This window comes from Onychostoma macrolepis, chromosome 07 (assembly GCF_012432095.1).
Source record: "Onychostoma macrolepis isolate SWU-2019 chromosome 07, ASM1243209v1, whole genome shotgun sequence".
Classification (NCBI taxonomy): Eukaryota; Metazoa; Chordata; class Actinopteri; order Cypriniformes; family Cyprinidae; genus Onychostoma; species Onychostoma macrolepis.
Window position 1 is genome coordinate 26,140,280 of NC_081161.1, and position 16,814 is coordinate 26,157,093.

At 36.8% G+C, this 16,814-nt stretch overlaps 1 protein-coding gene across 3 annotated transcripts in view; it reads left to right on the plus strand.

Moving 5' to 3' along the window:
• adcy7 (adenylate cyclase 7) overlaps nucleotides 1-16,814 on the plus strand; it is a 59,038-nt gene that overhangs the window by 10,611 nt on the left and 31,613 nt on the right. Inside the window, exon 1 of one of the 3 annotated variants that reach the window (XM_058782332.1) lies at nucleotides 4,118-4,251. The exons of the other annotated variants lie outside the window; for them this stretch is intronic. The gene's annotated coding sequence lies outside the window, so the exon portion shown is untranslated. Of the gene's footprint in view, nucleotides 1-4,117; nucleotides 4,252-16,814 lie in introns of those variants that run through there. 3 annotated transcript variants of the gene reach the window in all.

The window sequence follows — 16,814 nt, forward strand, 5'->3', positions numbered from 1 at the left end:
ATCTGCAGTAGTAAACTCTTTTTGTCATATTTTTAGAAATCTGTTGATTACAACTAATTTTACAACTAATTTTCCATACCCTGAACTACACCAGAAGTTGCGTTGGCCAAGACTAAAATCAGAAGTGATCATGCATACTCATCCATCCATCCATCATCTATCTATCTATCTATCTATCTATCTATCTATCTATCTATCTATCCAACTTTGGATATTGTGAGACTGATGACAGGCAAGATTACTTTCTTCTCTCTTACTTTAAAAGACACACACAATCACTCTCTAAGACAATGGAGACCTGCTAGATTACTTATCTTTAATTTGAGAAGCACATGGACCCCCTCTGACCTTTGACGTGTTCTCCACCCGTCTCTCGCTAATGCTAGAGATCTATAAATGGTAGAGAGGTTAAACATTCAAGTGTGTGTGTGTGTGTGTGTGTCTAGGATGTTCTTCTCTGATGTCCCCTGAGTTTTTTCCACCCCTGCTCCATGTGTAGCACACTCCCTTCCTCCTGTGGAGATTTTCTGGAGTTGACCATCCATGTATCCACACAGTCTCTTTCACTGAATGGAATGTGGTGTTTTATAAGGGAGTGACTTCCTCAACTTACTTTGGGTCCTTTTAGCATGCTAAAACGTCTGCAAATTTGATCTAAATTGTTATAAAATAAATAATTAAATAAAATTAATAAATAATTAATGATTCCAATTTTGACTTAAAGGTTTACTATTAAGGGAATTCTACAGTTTTCTTTTCATAATGTGTTCTATGAGGTGATGGCTGGGCCATATGGCAAAAAAAAGAAAAGAAAAAAGATTTCCAGAACATTTGGCCAATTCAGGTTAACAAACTAGTCAACTTAAAAACACGATTTAAATAGCATTCTCTTTATTAAAATCTTGTAAAACTTGCAAAACCACCTGATTAAATAAAGTTCCATTCCAAAATATAAAACACTTGTTAAATATCTTTGCAGAAATATGGAGGCAAATATTGTACATACTTGTCTTAAACATATCATATATTTTCAGAAATAATATATTACAAGAAAAAAGCAAAATATATCTTAGTAAAAATGTGTATAAGTCAAAAAGTCAAATGCAAACATGCTTGACGGACATGTTTGACTGTTTCCACTCGCATTTTGCATCTTTTGTAGCGTCTCGTACATGAATCAACATTCTAAAAATGCAGCGCTCAAGTTAAAGAACAACTTGCATTTTATAACCTTTTTGAAGTTTTTCTTTCCCATTCCACTTTCTTCGTCTCATATTTTTCAAATGCAAAAATGCATTCTGTGTGAATAGCCTCTTAGTGATATATTCTTAGAGAGCATTCACATTTTAGCAGTTAATCAGGTGCACCGTCACACGGTTAAATCATTTTTTTCTGAACTGTTTTCCTTGGTGTATTGACAATGTGTCTAATTGTAACATTTGCAAATATTTTTATTCAAAACAATGATTCCTTGATTTTAAAAACATATATAATCATGACAAAACTTTCAAATTTTTAAATCAATAAAAATGGAAGAAAAAAATCACTCAGCCCTACTTGAGGTTCAGTGCTGGACAGAACTACCTCTACTATGAAGATGTTTTGTACATTATGAGTTGATGACCACTGAATCCCTTCATCTCATCCCTTTAGCCAATTACACAAAATCAATCCATCCAGTAATGTAATCACCTAACCAATAACAGACGGAGTGGTGCCAAGCTGCTCTTTATAGGCTTTAGTGAGATATTTGATATGACAGTTCATTATTGTGTTTTCGTTTCGAGTGCTGTGGTTTGCTGTGCTGTTTGACTGACAGGCTGATCCATCTGCAGCAATTCAACCTTACCACACATATGACAAACACTGAGAATTTAGAGTGGGAGAGGGAGAGATCAGTTAATTGAGGTATAGTGACAGCATCCCAGACATCTGTTGTATTAAATCTTAAGCAAACAGTTCATGTAGTGTGATTATCGCTACCACAAAAGGTTACAGACTGTCAGTCAGTAGGTCAAACCCGCTTCCCCTCAGTGCAGTCTATTGCTGTTCTGGCTTTGTGGGCAGTGAAGTATGTGCTGTATGATCTATTTTAGATTTGGTCTATTTGAGTTGCTTTACAGCTCTGTGTTAAAACAAGATCTCACACTTGTGTGCTCAAAATGTGAGGAGGAGTTGTAGAGTTAGCAGCCATGTCTTGAAAAGGCGTTCAGCTTAGCAGGAGTCAAATTCTAAACACTTCAGTCAGTGCCATCAGATGACTGATAGGGTCTCTTGTGGGTGTGAGTGTGTGTGTGTGTGTGTGTGTGTGTGTGTTGCCTCTAGAATCTTTCTCCAAATGCAACTAACCTCCTTGTGGACTCAAATAAATATATAGGCCTATCATATTTTGTACATACATTTTTGCACTATAAAAACTAAAATAAATATTAGTTGTTATACAATAGTATTTTTATATATTTTTATTTTATAATTTACAAAAATGCATACTTTTAGGGTTTGTTTTAGATAAGGTTTAGTCTGTAGTAATTATAATTGGCATTATTTACTGTAGAAGTCTATGGTATGTCCCTGTCTTGATAGCCTAGCACACACATGTACTACCATTCAAAAGTCTGTGGTCTGTAAGATATTTTAAATGCTTTTGAACATCTCTTGCTCACCAAATCTGCATTTATTTGATTTAAAAAAAGAATGTAATATAGTGAAATATTTTTTTGACAATTTATAATAACTGTTTACTATTTAAATATATTTTAAAATGCAGTTTTTTCCAGTGATGGCAAAGCCAAATTTTCAGTAGGCATTACTACAGTTTTCAGGGTCACATGATCCTTTGCAAATCATTCTAATATGCTGATTTAGTGCTCACGAAACATTTATTATTATCAGTCACAGTGTTAAAAATAGTTGTGCTGCTTAATATTTCAAACTGTAGAAACCAATATACTTTTTTCAAGATTCATTGATGATTCTTTGAGATCAAAAGAACAGCATTTATTTGAAATAGATTTTTTTTGCAACAATGTATGTCTTTACTCTCACTTTTGATCAATTTGATGCATCCTCACTTAACAAAAGTATTATTTATTTATTTATTTTTTTAAAACAGAAAATCGTGTTGATCCTAAACATTTGAATGGTAGTGTATGTGTGTGTTGTTTTGATGGGCATTTTAGGATAACCTTCAGAAATGTTTAATGAAGAAAGTGGACTGGATTCCAATTAGACTGGACAGGAGAGGAAGGGTTGGATCATGTACTAATCTCCCATTTGCTCATCTGTACTCCAAACAAGTGTGCTGTGCTGTTTACCAAAACAGACGTGCCATTGTGGAATTCATGTTTTGGTAAACCTTTTCTAGAAGAGAGTATGCAAAATGTGTTGCATACTACTCTATTTTAAATGTAATGGCCACATGTTAGTGCAGTTTTTTTTCCTAGAAGCCTGAAAATCTCTGTAGCAGTTTACCACGTAAAAGGTCTATGGCATTTATACAATACTATCCTCTTGAAAATCCACATCTGAGGTCATGATACACTCTGTACGAGACTTTAATATGAAGCCGAATACTTCAAAGAGTTCATCAGGTTTTGAGATCATATAAGGTCATGTCAGGTCTTTGGCCTGTGAGAGATGAAGAGGTGATTTCATTTGCCACGTCTTACCATCTGATCCTCTCATATAAAGCACACTTGAGCTGATAGAAAAAAAACATATCTGTTGTCTTTGTTATGGTGTCTTTCCTGTAATCCCTCTCTTATTCTCTCATTTTGTTTTTCCTCCCTCCCTCTTTACCCTCATCTACTGGACCGCACAGGTCTGTTTAATTGATGCATATCCTCCGCCCATCCCCTCCCGCAAACCCCCAAAAACCCACTTTTTCTGCCACAGGCACAAAGGCTTGCGTATAAACAAACAGTAGATGATAATGTCAAAAATATTATGATTATAGTATATAGTGGAGGAGTGGTATCAGTGTGTCACATGCATTCTGAACATTCTTTTGCGGTGTGTGTTTGCTCGTAGCACTGATGTAATGTTTTGTCTAGCCTTGTCTTCTCATTTTTTCACTGTGTCTCGTTCACATGCACTCTCATTCTGAGACGCAGAGGTGTGGACATTATCCCTTTGCAGTGTGGACTGTGTGGAAGTTCTCCCGCTCTTGACCCTTTTGACACTCTTGTCTCTTTGTCCTAAAAGTGGATGTGACACTTGAAGCTCTTTCTGAAGATCATTTGCTGTTGAAAGGTATTTCAGGTGCTTATGTGAAGCGTTGTATAGAGGGTGTGTCGCCGCGGTGGTGTTTTTATCGGTTCCGTTTTTCTTCAGCCCGCGTTGAACACCAATTGTTTTTGTGTTGTTTTGCATTTGTTATTATGCATATGTTATATTAGGGTTGGCAGATTTGGGTGTATTTGTAACAGTGAGTATTTGTGGATGGGTTTTGATATGGGATGCTCTTTCCTGAATGGTGTGGCTTAAGACAAAACATTGAAAAACCTATCCTGTTGTCCACAATGCATTGTTTCACGTTTTTATTAAAGTAAGGAGATTTTTGTTTACTCAAAAATGAAAACAGTTTCATTTATTCACTTCTTGTTTTGGACCCCATTGACTTGCATTGTATTGACAAAATGGTTAAAACGTTCTTCAAATATCGTGTCTTGTGCTCCACAGAAGAAAGAAAATGAGATACTTTTGGGAATGACATGAGGTTGCGTAATTAATGAAATATATGCTAAATGGCTCCCACAAATGATTTAGTGCCATATTTACTGTTTGACAGGAATGCAAATGAGGCTGTAAGGTGTAGAAGCATAGTGCGTTCAATCAATGGATTGTACGGTTGTTTAACAACATACCGATTGTTGGGCCGACAAAGCAACTTTCCAAAAACTTTCAGGTGACAAAAATCCCATGAAAATGATGCGATCTAATACCTTTAAACAGTACGTACCATTGTAAAGTCTCCATCACAGCCTTGTTTTAATCCACATGAAACATAGTGTCTGCCATGTCTAAGGTCCATTTTTCTATTTTGGGTGAATGATCCATTTAAATCATCCCTTTTCAGGTTTGTCGTGTTTAATGTTCTGTTGATGTTTTTCTTTTTAGAAGCAGGTTTCTTGAATCATGGGGAGCCTATTTATGTGTGAACGCACCTGAAGGCCAGAAGAAGTGATAGAGTCTGTGTGTTTGTGCTCTGTAGGAGTCCAGGTGCTGCGGTCTTTTGTCACATGACATGTCTGAGACGCACTTATCTTTGTACTGTGACAAGTGAATTGCAGAGCTCGAGAAAACGACAGTCCTTCTCCATTGAAATCTCTCAGAAAAGGTTCATTGTTGTTCGAAGCGATGTACCTCACTGCTCTGCTGCCTGTACTGTACTGTCTTCAGCCCTGTAGTTAGGGAAATGAATCACGGTTGCTAAGGAAATGGGTTGGTGTGTGGTTAGATTGAGTAGACATCTAAGGTTGTCCTTGATGAGACTTTCTCAGCTCAGAAAATGGTGGATTCTGTCTTCTGCATTTGCACGTGATGTGTATTTCATCGACTTATTATTCTAGTGCCCACTCACTCCGACCGCCTTTATCAGCACAACAATACAAAAAGCAGCTCTATGTTGACACCATGTCTTTCACAACATCACCTAGCATGCATGTGTGTTGCTAACGGTTAACACGTTGAAGTGTATTTCTTTGCGAAAGCATGTGATCTGAACACAGCTAGTGAGTTTTTTGTAACGTGAGCTTGGAGATGATGTCATGCTGTCTCTTTTCTGCGGCTTTACAGCAATTGTTATTAAAGGCTCTTTGCCCTTAAGGGAAGAAATTAACTTTTTAATTTGTGATCTTACTGGTACAGTGTATTGGTGCATTTATCTGTGTGTGTGGGAATTAGAGAAGGACCAGAAAAAGGGCGTTAAAGGAGGTGATTAATGTACAAGATTGCCATTTCCACTTAGCTAATAATCAACCTTTCAGCTTTCCCCTCTCTCTAACACACACACATATCAGTGGCTAAACTGATACAGCATGTTAGTGAATAAACTACTTATTCCTGGTTATAATCTGACTTCTGTGTGGGTTCCAGTATCTATCCACCACAGAAAAAGGGAGTGAATCACGATATCGTGCCGGGCAGATGCACAGACATACACTTTCTGCTTGAATGTTCCTGCATAGCTTCACACAGATGCACACACCTGCAAAAACACAGTTGATTCTGCGCACACACATGCACACTTAGTTGAAACAGCGTAATGCAACACCGGGGTACCACTTTCTGACACAACAGCTGCTTTCATTGACTGGAAGAGAAAAAGGAGAGAATGAAAACGGTTGATGCATGAAGTAAGACAGAGAATGAGCTTCATTCTGAACAGATTTGAGTTCACGCTAAAACAGAATATCCTGTAATTTCTTTCTACTGAACAGTCAGTATTGAGTAGGGAAAAGTCACAATGGTAAACTAATAGGTTAGCTGACCAACAGCCAGGATGCATTTAATTGATAAAATGACAGTAAAGACATTTCTAATGAAGATTTATATTTCAAGCAAATGCTGTTTTTTTGTACTTTCAATTCATCCTGAAAAAGATGTATCATGGTTTCCAAAAATATATTACGCAGCAACTATTTTCAGCCACTACAACATGGATGTCTTTGGCATTGTGTTATGCCTGTTTTAAAAGTGTTTTAGGTTTTGGTCCAACTTTTAAAAAGGAGTCTTGAGACCCCTGAATTTGAATGTATTTTAAACCAACTAAATTATATTAACTGACTAGTCATTCAGGCAACCCTCTGACTAGTTGATTTAAAAAAGAATATTTTTGCACATCCCTAGTATTATGAAAAATATTAGGCTCAGACCTTGAGAAACTATCTGGGGATACTTAGGAGGCAGAAATAAAAATCAACGCACATGCAGAAAGACAGACAGTGAGATGAGTCAGCCATTTAGTCCTGATGGTGGCTCCTAATGAAAGAGAAAGACCAGATCGCCGGTAGTTACATCACATATAATTACACGCACAGTAATCAGATATTGGAGGTGTGGAATGGTTGGGTGCCCTGACTCTAACCTCAGATGGAGGATAATAATGCCCTCCTGTGCAACACTTACCTGAACTACACATCACATCGCCCCAGCTAATGATATTCTGCAGAGAGTGTGAATGTTTATTTGTAATTTACTAGTCTGACCTGGTTGGGTGTGCAGATACTTTCAGCAGCTTGTCATAATGGCGCCTTTCAAGTGTACCTGGGAAACGTGTTCCTCCAGGCATTCGTTGTGAGTTCATTATTACAACATGTCATGCATTCAGAGTCAGAGACATAACATGGAAGTAATCTAGAAACAAAACAAAAGAATTATAGTCTGAACAGTAAAACAACTACAGCTAAATTCAGAATGATAATATATATATATATATATATATATATATATCTTTCACTTATTTATACATGGTATCACAACTAAATGTAAAGCAAACCATGAATTTAAGAGATCAACGCCATTTGCAACAGACTTGCTTTCCGCTCTGTGATCTCTATATAGATTAGATGATATGATATTAACCAGGTATAACAGTGTTTCCGCCATGTTTCACATTGACACAGCCCTTCCAATGTCACAACTTGGTATCTTCTGTATTATTAAAATGCTGTATGATTTGTGTAAATAAAAAAATTAAATGCTAAAAATCTATCGTTTTGAAAGCTACAAGTAAATTTAGGCATTACAACATTATAATGTGCATCATGAAAAAAGGATACATGCACCATTTACATGTACGTAAATTACAAAGATGTATCTTTTAGCTTTTGTACCTTATAGGATAACATCCCGCTAACAGCTTTGTACCCTTTTTCTGAAAGTGTAAATGGAGAAATAGGGGAAATGAGCGGTACAATTAAATAATATATAATATTTACCAATATATTTTAAAAGAGGATGCATGCTGTGGGGCACAGGATTAATCTGCCTAAGAGCAGATTGGTGTGAATCCTATAGCAGAATGGACAGATTTGCTTTAGGAGACTGTTCAGGGTGGAGCCATATGAGGTCATAATTGTCACAGTCTGTTTTCCTTTTTAACTTCATATGTTTCTATGGTTATAGTGTTTATGGCTGCTCTACTGTGTCTGTATTGCAAAACTAATTTAACTCGTGGGATGAAATGTGATGCTGTGAACAGATTGGCAACACTTAATGTGAGAGTTATAACACTCCATCCTGATAAGGCAATATGCTGAAATCGACTATGTGCCACCTACTGCAAAACCAAACATTTTGCTCATCCTTGTGTGCTACCAGGAAATGCATTCAGGCATATTAATCATTGAAAATTAGAGTTTTATTGAGACTAGCACAGTTTTGTAGGCTGTACCACTGGACCAATGTCTGTTTAGAAGAAATAGATCCTTAAAATTGTAAGCTTAATGCTAAGTGTTACAATGAGCTCATTGTGTGCAAAAGTTAATAGCCCCAAATTACCCATGTCATTAATATCCAATGAAAGTCAGTCATGGACAAAAAAAGAAAAATCTTGAGAATCTTCTTGGGTAAAACTGAAATCAGAGGGATCTATATTTTTCCATGTTGCTTTTTTTGAACATTTGCCAATATTGTGGCGTCTTCATCATACTGTAGGTGAAAGGAAGGGTGCGGTAATTTTAAAACACATACTCAAACACATTACATCTCCACCCACAGCAACACTACCACGATTCCTTTGTAGCTTGACCTTGCCCTCACACAGCAGGGTTGCTATTGTCTGCATTTCCAAAGGATAACAGTGATGTCTCTTTATGAGACTGATGCTGGAATATGTTTCCTTCAAAGAGACTGTTTCTGTCAGCAGGGAGCCATTAACCACACCTCATCTGTGTGAGAGAGAGAGAATGCAGAGACAGATCTTGATCTCTTGATAAAAATGAGTCTACATTCTGTAAAGTCACCATAAAATTATGTAGGCCCCACTGCTCATCGTGTGGTTCATGTGACGCACTTTTGTTATTGTGTAAACAGTAATAAAGGAACCTGCAGTACAGTATTACTTTCCAGAATACGCTCTACATTTCACAGAGAGTTTATGTTTTTATAATGTTTATGTGTCAGGCCAGTGCATTTATGTGAGTTAGGACTGTCATAAGCTGAATATTGCTTGGCATTTGCGATGTTATAGACAAACACAGTCTGCTGAAACAAATAACACATAAACAACGGTACATTTTCATGTCTTTATTGAACACACTGTGTAAACATTCACATTTCAGGGTGGAAAAAGTGTGTGAACGCTTGAATTAAATAACTAGCTGACCGTCTGGTTATATAACCCACACCAGACATTCACTTTGATTGCAGATCAGACCTGCAAGTCAGGAGGAGTATTGGCCTTAGTCTTGAAAGTCTTGGTATAGCAAAATCCAAATTTGTTTTTTGTTGTTTTTTGTATTGTTGCACAGCAAATGCATTCATACCTGGTAGGATTTTAGTCAGATTAAAAAGTTTACTAGACTTTAAGTCAAATGATTGTTGTAGTTCACCTGAAAATTAACTAGTGTGCATGCAATTAGTTCATTCTTAACATTAAATTTAAACTAAATATTTAAAAAGAAATAATAATAATAATTAGATCAAGAATCTTTTTAGAATCAGATTGTGATTCCCAGAATCAAAATCAGTTGGATTGTGAGGTGCCTAAAGATTCACATCCCTATATGTTTAGGACAGCTTGGATCATGCAATGTTCAAGCAGCAGCTCACTTTGTGTTATCCATTATTTTTCAGATATGTTTGCAACATCAGAATATATCAATGTTTACAGTATTCTCTTATCCTAAATCTCATTTGAAAATATATTGATGTACCTTACAAAGTTGATACCATCCAGCCCTTCATTTTAGCAGAAAACTGGACTTTCGTACTGTAAGATGAGGAATTTCAACAACAGACTAAGACAGAATTCATTTACGGGCATGTGCCTTTGACAGTCTCCACTTCCTGTGTACACTGCAAACAGCAGCACTGATTAGCCAAACCAGCCTCGGATAGCATCTGACTTAATCTAATCAGCCCCTAGTCTTGTCATCCTAGTCTTCCTCATCAGTGCTAATTCAATATCCCTCATATGGGGGATTTATTGACTTTGAGGGGTAGTAGTACCTGTCACACAAAGACACAATTGTTTGTGTTTAAGGATTCGCTTTTCTCAATATAACACTCAATACTTTTATTATTATATGCTATATTCTTATTGTCCTCATTTTAGTCACTTGTTTGCCAGTGTGACTGATGGTCTGACCTACATTTATATTGTTGTTCTTGGCAGATATTTACTTACAAAATATATTAAATAATTACTTTAGCAGGTAGTAAAAGATATAGGTCAATAGTTGCACAGCTATGACAATAGCCGACAGATTGCAATTGTAAACATGAAATCCTGAGGGAGGAATCCTGCCTGCTAAATCAGTTATCATGTGTAAACATGGCAGATAATAATTCTATGAGGGTATAGCCTAAATAATATGCTGCAAACATTTGACACAGTAGACACAGTGTATGATTTCTCACAACAAAACTAGACTGTTCAGATTTGACTAGTGCTGTGTAGGCAGCCTTGTTGATTACTATAATGAGAGTGATCTAGTAAACATTCTATGATTGCTCTTCTGTTTATACACATACATGTACAAAATCAGCTTTGGCTTCACAGGAGTAAATTACTTTTTCGAAAATATTTTTAAATAGAAAACAGATATTTTTTAATAGGAAACCTTTGTATGTGTATGTGTGTAAATTCATGACACATCCCGTATGTATCTTTATCTTACTGGGTAAACATCACTCCAGTCATTCAAAGTGAACATTTCTTTTATTTAAGTGACATTGTATTTTCCAGAATCAATGGAAATCAAATGGAAATTTAAACAGGGACCTTGTCTTGCTTGCTTACTTATTTTATGCGGATGATGTCATTAGTGCACACACCCTACCGGAAGATAATCACGTGCACAGTCTTAGGTCTCTGCATTCCCGTAAACTTCACCAATGACTGAATAAAATCATATCACAATCATATTACAACCCTAATGATTAGCCTATAATTCAGCATTTTTAAAAATTCAATGGATTGTGCAGCTCTATGTGATGGAATGGACAGCAAAAGGGAGATTTAAAGCAGAGTAGATAACAAGTTTAAATAGTTAATTTTCTAATAGTTTTTGCTGGATTAAAGCAGAGAATGGGGCTTTTATGTGTTGAAAGGCCACTGTCCTGGGTTTGACCAATGACTACCAGCTCTCACATCACATGCTCTTGAAAATTCACATTTAGATTGCTGAGATTTGTACACACATGCACTTCCATCTTATATTTTCTTTCCCATCACATGTTTTTCCACAGAAGTGCAGATGAAAGATGAGTGTGAGAGAGGGCACTTCATGTTTTATGATGTTTTGGAATAAGAAAGTGGGAAAAACATCAATTAAAATATTTTTGGTAACTGTAAATAATCAAAAAATAGAGGGCTTAAAGGGATAGTTTACCCTAAAGTGAAAATTCTGTCTTTGTTTACTCACCCTCATTTCATTCCTAACTGTCCTACGACAGATTTTCTTCTGTAGGACACAAAATAAGATATTTTGAAAGTCATTGGGGTCTAAACAACATTTGTGCTCATCGACTTTTATTATATGGACAAAAAACATTATTCAAAATATCTTTTTGTGGATAATGTTACAGAAAAGAGTAATGTCATTGGAACGACATGATGATGAGTGAGAGAACGCAGAATTATGATGATGTTGATTTTTGCCTTAAAACTTTGGATTCAGAAGTTTGAAAAGTCAAGTTACCTTTATTTATATAGTGCTTTATACAATACAGATTGTGTCAAAGCAGCTTTACAGTGTTAAACGGGAAAACAGTGTGTTTCGATAATGCAGGAGGACAATAGTAAACAAAAGTGATTCTCAGTGCCACATTTGAGTAACAATATAAGCATTTCTATTGCATTTATAAGTATTTTTATTAATTTTAATCTATGTATGACATAATGGACCTGTACAAAATGTATATTATTCATCAATGATGTTGGATCATCATGGGTTGGTGGTGTGAATATTATTGCTATTATTATTGAATATTATTGTGAATAATATTACTGGCAGTCCCTGGTCTGTGCTGCAGTCTGCTGTGCTGTTCATGTGCAGCTGCATAAAGTTTGACCCTGAGGAGGCGGCCTGATTATAGTGCTGTGCTTGTGTCATGTTAAGCGTCAGATCATTGTGTAGCCTAGGTTCAGAGCTTCACCACTCTTCTGCTGTGCACTTCCAGGAACTACAGCAGCAGCCAGGAGGATTTGACCCTCCCTGTTTTCGCATGGAGAGACTATTCACTCTCATTCTTTCTTTCTCTTCCAGCCTTTTCGCTTTCTTTCTTTCTGTTATTGCCCTGTTGGATTGTTCCTTTGCCATGGTAACTTTAGTTTGGGAATATAAAGGCTGCTTGTTGGCTTGGGTGCATTTGTCTGGGAGAGAGAGAGAGTGACACGGTGCTGTCATTCAGTCTTTAATGACCCTCAACAAAGAGAAAATCACGGAGCATCCTAGTTCTCTATCACTCACCCTCTCTCTCTCTCTCTCTCTCTCTCTCTCTACTGTTTTCTGTGTTTCTTTTCAGGGGCACTTCAGTGGAGCTTTAGAGCTTATTTCTCTCCGATTTCTGTCCTTCACTAACTCTGTTCCTTTCTGTCTTTCACCTTAAATCGTGTCCTTTAGCATTAAGCTTTTGTAATAGTATTAGAGGATATTTCTAATACTTATCTAGTAATCCAATGAATTTACAGGAAATGAAAACACAGACAAAAATTTTATTATAATATTTGCTTTCGAGTTTGAGTCATGTTGTCAGAAATGCGTCAGCATAGCCAGGTTTAGCATCACTTGAATACTCTGGATGGTTACTCATAGGTGCGTTTCATGGTGTGTGTTTGCATTCAAATATGAAGTTGTTGCTTACGCTTCCATGATCATTTGTTTGCACTCCTCAAACATTAATAACCTGCACTGAGAAATCATGACCTTTGGAAGCAGCTTATTTACAGAGACTCTTCTGCTCTTTTCCTCTGTGGACCGCTTCCTCCGCCTGAGAATGTGGTTGTACTTTGGCAGATTGTTTTCTGGCGCATGTAGATCAGGAATAGGTCATGATGATGATAATGACGATGAACTGATCAACTAGTTAAAAAGGAGGTCAGCTAGTATATTAAAATTTTTAGATTTAGTCTTACTTTTATAGTATGTTCACCAAGGCTGCATTTATTTGATCAAAAATACATTAAAGGGGTCATGAATTGAGAAAACAAAATTCCCTTGATCTTTTGACATATAAGAGGTCATTGTACTATAAAAACAAACTTTAAGTTTCAGAACTCAAAACTTTCTTGTTAGTCTAAAAGCAGCAATAGGCTATTAACACTGCCTCCACACAGGGGCGGACTTAACCAATAGGCGAGGTAAGCGGCTGCTTAGGGCCCCGGGGAATCAGGGGGCCCCGTCTGATATTCGCAAAACATATTTGGCAAATGCACCAGTATGTATTTGTGTTATGGAGAGTGTCAAATGTTCACTCACCACTCAAAATGGCGAGTTTTTGTCAGGTGTGGAGTTCTGCAAGCTTATGAATCCTCTCATTATAACAACGTGTAGATAAGATGTAAATAAGACATTCATTGTGCAGAGAGCTTATTAACGTCGTGAGATCGCGATGAACTGAAGTGAGTGACAGCTTTTAGTGATTATAGACGGAGCGCTCTTTGCGCGCATTCTACGCTCGTCTCAGAACAGTTATATTCACCTCAGTAAAGAAATAGTTTCAAGTCATAATTTTATTTGTCTTGATGTTTCAAAATGACTCTCTTGTGTGCTTTTCCTAGGTGCACCAGTGCGAACAATAAATGCAAATGAACTATAAACTGAAAACTCATATAAATGCATGAATGCAATGACTGGAGATTTTCACTTAATAGATTATATTTTCGATTTTTTTCTCGGCAAACCCTATCATATGCCTTAAGAACACTTGGAATATGGAACGAGTTGCATGGGATAATATTTATGACATTTTAATCCTTTTTGGAAAAAGATTGAAGAAGTTTACAATTCAAAGTGCAAGCATTTAAGTAATATAATGTTTTTTGTTATCTGAAAAAAATAAGGTAGCTTAATATGGCTTTAGAACAGCATCAAGTTGACCAATTACTTAGGCTACTTAAGTTGTGAAGGAGTAATAGTTACAATAAATAATAGCTATAGCTATAATGAGAGAGAGCTAGCGAGCAAAATAAGGGTTATGCGTAAAAGAGCGTTATAGTTATTTTGTTGGGGTCCAGTACCTGAAATTTGCTTAGGGCCCCCAAACCACTAACTGTGCGTTCACACCAGACGCGACTTGCGCGAATAAATTGCGCTATTCGCGCGTAGTTGGACACTTGAACATTTTGAGTTTACTCGCTTCATTCGCGCGTGAAATTCGCTTCATTCGCGTGTGAAATTCAAGTCACAACAGATGCGAATTCGCGTCAAGGAGGGGCTTCTGCCAGGCGGCTCCAGTCTCATTACACTACACTGGTCCAATCACAAATAACTATTTTTTACTATACTATTGTGAGTGTATTTGCAATAGGATATAATTAGAATGAATGTACAAATGTTTGCCATAAGTAGCCTATTGTAGTCTTAACATAGAAATAATATTTTTATGTAACAAATAGGCTATAAATTATGATTTACTATGTTGTGCACAAAGTAACACACCAAGCAAGATCCTTTTTATTCCTGTTTCTATAAAAGTATCAAGATGTATCGTACAGCTCCGGGTATCCACATACAGCGACGATGATTTTGTCCTCCATTGTTGTTTCTGATTTCTGCCTCCCTCGCTACGTTGTAATCACGTCACTACTAGAGCAAGCTCCTGATTGGTTAACGTGGCGCGAATTTTCGCCAAAGTTCAGATTTTTCAACTCGCGCGAATCACGCGTTAAGCGCGTCAAACGCCCAAAACGCTCAATTCGCGCAAATCATGTCATTCGCGCCGCCTCATTCGTGCGAACCGCGCCGCAAGATGTCTATTCGCGTCTTTGCATTGACTTAACTTGTAAATCACTCGCGCTTAACGCTTCATTCGCGTCTGGTGTGAACGCACCTTAAGTCCACCCCTGCCTCCACAGAGGACGATCAACACCTGCTTCTACATCGCTGCCTGTTTAGCCCCACCCACCGTTTCTCACATGTAGTGTTTACGAGTAGGGATGCACCGAATGTTTGCCAACCGAAATTGTTAAGCGAAATAAGAAAAAAGACCAAATAAATTGTATCATACAATGACGTGACACGATCAACCAAAGCCATGCGCTAATGCGCTAAAAAAAAAAAGACAATAATAATTACAACAGCTATATTAATACATTTAGTATAACATTCACACATAGTGTGCAAATCTGTAATAGATTTGTATCTGTGGGACCTGAAATATTTTCTAATGTTTTAAAAGAATTCTCTGCTGCTGAGCAAGGATGCATTTATTTGTACAGCAAAAAATACATGCCTGATTCAAGAAGTGGGTCTCAAAAATCACCCCACCCAAAAAAAAAAAGTGTTAAGTGTTCAGTGTTAAGTAAATATTTGTAAATTGTTGTTTTGTAATTAATTTTTTCTTTGAAAAGCACAACAAAACAGTAAAAAGCTAAATTTGGGTATTTAATTTATGCAACGGGGGAAAAAAATTGGAAAAAAACATGGGGAAAAAACACAAAAAAACGTGTTCAGTATTCGTGTTTCATTTTGCTCAGCCTTGGCCAAGAATTTTCATTTCAGTGCATCCCTATTTACGTGAGAGGCGAATGCGCAGGTCTACGCAGAAACCAAACGATAAAGATGGCCCCGAAGACAACAAGACGCTGTGCAGTGCCAAGTTGTGGAAAAAACAGTCTTTGTATTGCCTTCCTTCTGATCCCAACATTAGGACTTTTGCTCATTTCATTTTTAATGCAGATTTGATCACAGACACAATTCAATGCAGTATTTTTAAAGTAAAAGACAATGCTGTGCCGGCTATATTGTATCCGTCAAAAACAGGACAGAAAATAGCCTGTTACTTCTAAATTATTATGTTTTTGATGTAAAAATCTTGATAACATTATAAGTGGACGTCAGAGAACAGTACAAAATAAAAAACAGAGGCAGTTCATGACCCCTTTAAAACAGTAATATAGTGGAGTAATATTACAAACAGCTGAATTTTCAGCAACCATTACTCCAGTCTTTAATGTCACATGATCCTTCAGAAATCATTCTATTATGCTGATTTGAAGCTTAAGAAACCTTTCTGATTATTACCAATGTTGAAAATAATTGCTGCTTAATATTTTTGTGGAAACCAGAATGCATTCAGGATTTTCAGGATTCTTTGATGAATAGAAAGTTCAGAATAACAGCATTCATTTGAAATAGAAAACTTTTGCAACACTATAGGCCAAATGTTTTTACTGCGACTTTTGCTTAATTTAATGCATTCTTGCTCAATAGAAGTATTAATTTATTCAAAAATCGAACAGACCCCAACTTTTTAAACTGTTCTCCTTTCCTGTACAGTCTGCATGTTTGCAGTGTGACTACATCAAGCACAGTAAGACCATTGACCACTCTCTGCACCGAGGTCTCTATGTGTCCAGCAGGGCAGAGTTCACATACTCTGTGTCCAGTGTTCACTCAGGTTTTTCTTTGGAGAGCTCTGCTCGT